The 4,982-nt window shown below is 40.6% G+C and overlaps 1 pseudogene; it reads right to left on the reverse strand.

Annotated features, from left to right (window-relative positions):
* Window positions 1-464: 464 nt before the first annotated feature.
* On the reverse strand, window positions 465-1,467 carry LOC121478951 (annotated as a pseudogene).
* Window positions 1,468-4,982: the final 3,515 nt, after the last annotated feature.

Here is a 4,982-nt window from a genome sequence, read left to right on the forward strand (position 1 = left end):
TAAGCCACAATTTATCATTTTGACCTGTGCGGGGGTAGATACTGAGTAGCTAAGGTCAGCAGTGGGGACACTACATGCCTTCATGACTGGCCTCAAAGAGCAACAAACTCTGGACACCAAGGGTTGGATGAGCTTCCCTGATTGGAAACTACCTTTTATATATTGTCATACACACTTGTGCTGTCCATGTGACTCCACCAGGAGACGACAACTAGAAGCTTGTGCCTGGTTTCCTCTGGACTCAGTTCTTTTTTTTTTTTTTTCCATACTACAATAGTTAATTTTATTTGTTCAAGGCTCATATTGCAAGCATTAAACCAAGCATGGGCTTTGATTCTGTGAGCCCAGATTCACATATTTAGGAAGATAAAAGCAAACTGTGATCCATGTATATGGGTGAAAAACTAAAGGCTCACAGTTAATCACATCATAGTTTTAAATTTCTACAGCCTAGAAGCTGGAAGTCACAGATCTTTTAGGTCTTTCTGGATGTCCCACAAGGTATCTGCACTTTTCTTGAGCTGGGCAACCTCATCATCCTTCCACTTCTGGTTGATCAAACTGGTTAAGCCCTGAGCGTTCAGGTTACACAGAAGACTCAGGAAGACTTCGTTCTTAATACCATACATGCCCTTCACCATTGTTGACACTGGATGAATCCTGGAGAGATTTTTACATGGATTCAATGAGATCAGCCATACTTAATCCAATAGCCCAGTTGATATATCCTTTTAGCTTGATGACTTCATAGGCACTTTCAACCACCATCTTATGCACTTCCTTTCAATTTTCACTGTCGTTGTCTGTTCCCATTTCTGGATTCAGTTCCTGAAGAGAAACACCTACCACATTCACTCTACTCCACACAGCCACACTTGAGTCGCCATGTTCTCCCAAAATTCATCCATGGCAGCTGCTGGGATGAATGCCAAGTTTTTCAGCCATAAGATAGCAAAATCTAGCAGAATCCAGAATACACTCACTTCCAATCACACAGTGCTTGGGTAGTCCACTTAGTTTCCAGGTAACATATATAAGAATATCCACTGGGTTGGAAACCACAATTATGATACAATCAAGACTGTACTTGACTATCTGAGGAATAATGAATTTGAAGACATTAACATTCCTTTGCACCAGATTGAGGCGGCTCTCTCCCTCCTGCTGGCAGACTCTTGCAGTCACCACCACAATCTTAGAATTGGCAGTCACAGAGTAATCTTTATCTGCCACAATTTTAGGTGTCTGAAGAAATAAGCTCCCATGCTGTAGATCCATAATTTCTCCTTTGAGTTTATCCTCTAAAACATCCACAAAGGCAAGTTCATCAGCTAGAGATTTTCCCAGAATGCTGATGGCACATGCCATACCAACTTGTCCAACACCCACTACAGTGGTCTTACTGTTTGGGATCACTGCCTCTTCTTCTGCAACTGGTACAATCAGTTTTTCATTAAGAGTTGCCATTTTGCCCTGAGACGACCGGCTGTAAGAGTCGCACCAAGAAGACAATGTTAGCTGCGTGCGTCTCCTCTGCCGCAGGATTTGCCTGGACTCAGTTCTATCTTTTCCCTTGGCTGATTTCAATCAGCTGTAACCATAATACACCTGTTAGTTTAACAGCTTTTCTGAGTTCTGTGAGTCTTTCTAGCAAATCCTTGAACCTGAGGGTGGTCTTGGGGACCCCTGGTACAAATGGATAAATATATTACAGTATATTTACAAAATGCAATGCTTTACTATTCCAATAAGAACAGGCAACAGCTATACCCAAACAATAAGGATGAATCTCACAAACATAATGTTGGACGTAAACAAGAGAATATGTGGGCAGATTTGACTTGTATAAAGTGAAAAAAAAAAAAAGCACAACTAATTCTTGATGCTGAATCATGATTATGATTGTCTTAGATGGCAGAGAGTAGAAACTTGGAGGGGGAAATGAGGAAGCTTCTAAGACATTAGTAATATTCTGTTTCTTGATCTGGATACCAGTTATAAACATGTGTTCAGTTCATGAAAACTCAGTTTATGAAAAATCATCACTTCCATGATATATAAACATACTCATAAACTTATATATAAGTATATACATACACATGTACATTATACTTTAATAGTAGGAATGTTGAAGGATATTGGATGGCATGCAGCATCTCTAGAAAAACTAGACAACCAGGCACAGACTACAGAGCTGGAAAAAAGCTCAAAATCTCACCATGCAATAGATCCAGCAAAGACCCCACTGCTATACTGCTAGGTACCAGAGGGCCATCTGCTAGGCCATTGTTACTATGGCCACTAGGAATGTTGTTCCTGAAGAATGGAGGTAACTGCTCTTACTGCTTCTGCTTCTTCCTATCCCTAGAAGGAACTCAGTGTGGTCTCTGCTTCTTCCCTGGACCTGATTCTTTAAAGTATAGAAAAAGTGTGGGTATAGGTCATGGTCATGGACTAGGGCTAGGTCATGGGCTTTCATCCTAGTAGCAAGGACATTAGAAAAAAGGAGTCCAGCATTTTGCAGTTTCTGTGTTAGGAAACAAGCTCTGCCTCATTAGAATGAAGTACAGATGCTGGATAGTAAAAAAAAAAAAAAAAGAGAAATGTCCACTAAAGTTATTTTGCATCGGAGATCTAAACCAAGATAAAAAATGTTTATTTAGCCCCAACTATGTGTCAGACTAAGGTAGAAGCCTTTATATATGTAAGAACACTTGATCTGTGTTTTCACAAGTGCTCTGTGAGATACTATAGATCCCAGATAGACCTGAGAAATCTTCGATCTTCCTTGAGCCTTCAGCCAAGTAATGATCTGAAAACTACCTGCAGCTGGAGGAAAAAAAAATCTAAAAGGATTAGAGAATACTACCTGATGCTCACATAGGGCTAAAAGTAGTGTGTTCACAGGCCAGACAGGAAGGTTCATAAATCACAGGGTTATAGGTAGAAAACTCAGAATGATCTTGCCTCAGTAGCAGGAAATAAATAGCTCTGGTTAAAAATGGCTAAATCACAAAAGCAAGACCCCAAAAGATCAAACTAACTTAACATTCCAGAATAAAGCACAAGAATATTTATGGGAAGACAAAGATATCCAGCATGTAACAAGGTAAACTTTACAATGTCTGGCATCCAAACAAAAATTACTAGGCAGACAAAGGAGTAGGGAAATATGACCCATGAGGAGAATAATCAATTAACTGAAGTTAACTCAGAACTGACATAGATGTTAGAATTAGAAGATGAGTGACATTAAAACAGTCATAATAACTGTATTCCATACATTTGAAATGTTAAGTAGAGACATAAGAAATATAAAAACATAATTAAAGATCCAAGTAGAACTTCCAGACACAAAACTGTAATGACTGAGACAAAAAAAATACACTAATAAATTAGTGACAAAATACAAAACAATCCAAAATAAAATTAGTGACAGATGAGACATGACCGAAGAAAAGATTAGTGAATTGAAGACATAGCAGTAGGAGGTTTTCAAAGTGAAACATGGAGAGAAAAAAGAAAAGAGAAAAGGGGAGGCACTGAACTGTGGGACAACTCAAATGGCCTAATATGTATGTTACTGCAGTCTCTAAAAGTGAGAGGGAGAAGAGGCGTTTGAGGAAATAATGGACAAAAAAAATCTCCAAACTATGAAAACTATATGCCCACAGACTAAAGCTCAGTGAACAATAAGCACAAGAAACATGAATTAGCAACACCATGACATATCATCAAGTTGTGTTTAACAGTGACAAAAAGAAAAATTTTAAATGATTTGGAGGGGCAGAAGAGTCACTGGGTAGATCTAGGACCGTGTTCTGAAAATCACAAGTTTTTATCATCTTTTCAGAACTTTTCAAAGGCACACACTCTAGAAAGGTTAGATTAGAAGGGAAAGAGCCAGGAAGCAAAGAGACAAGTTAGGAGGGTTTTGCAGTAGCCTAGTGGATCTGAACGAGGGCTGTGAAATAGAGAGGGAAAGTAAGAGACATTCAGGAATTAAAATCAGCAATACTTGGAGAGTATTTGTGAACCTAAAAAACAGTTCTTGCTGGCAACTGGTAGATGGTGAAGAATTCACTGAGCCAAGGGGGAAGACAAAGGTTTAATTTTAGACATTCTGAGTTTGAGGTACATATGGGCTCTCCATTTAAACCTGGGAAAGAGGGCAGCCCTGTGGCTCAGTGGTTTAGCACTGCCTTCAGCCCAGGGCATGATCCTGGAGACCTGGGATCGAGTCCTGTGTTGGGCTCCCTGCATGGAACCTGCTTCTCCCTCTGCCTGTGTCTCTGCCGTGTGCTCTCTCTCTGTGTGTCTCTCACAAATAAATAAAGTCTTTTAAAAAGTAAATAAAAATAAAAAATAAACCTGGGAAAGATGTCTGGCACACAGACACAGGTTTGGAAGTCACTAACCCTTACTTTGAATGTCCCCAAGTCCTCCAGTCTTCTTGTGACACCCTTACCCTTCATATTCAATAAAACGACCTGAATTTCAATCTGATGCATGATGATGCCTAAAGTCCGGGTCCACCAAACTTCCTTAGCTCAAAGTTGAGAAGGAGGCTAGGACCCAGACCCCTGAAGAGGGAGGGGGCACTAGCCAGCTGGTACTCACATCCGGACCCAAGGGCAGGCACTGGCTGGCTGTGCTGGTGCTTCTGAGCAGGACAATGGGGCAGATTCTGAGAATGTTGGAAAAACTGCAAGTTTTTTCACCTCTATTATAGAGATGGAATGCTGCTGCCAAGGGGCTGCTGCCCTGGTGAAGAAGTGTTGCTGGTGTGAGTCTCAGAGCAGGAAGCAAAACTGAAACAAAAGGAGCAAGTCCCTTTTTATTCCTTCAAACTTGCAGTCACCCTCCATTGGCAAAGCCTAGTGAGGAACTGCTGGCAAAAGGGAATGTGATCTGTAGAATCCCAGCCTCACTGAGCACAGAACGATGTGTTTGGAGCCGAGACACAGGTACTTAATAACTGG

This window comes from Vulpes lagopus, chromosome 19 (genome assembly GCF_018345385.1).
Source record: "Vulpes lagopus strain Blue_001 chromosome 19, ASM1834538v1, whole genome shotgun sequence".
NCBI lineage: Eukaryota > Metazoa > Chordata > Mammalia > Carnivora > Canidae > Vulpes > Vulpes lagopus.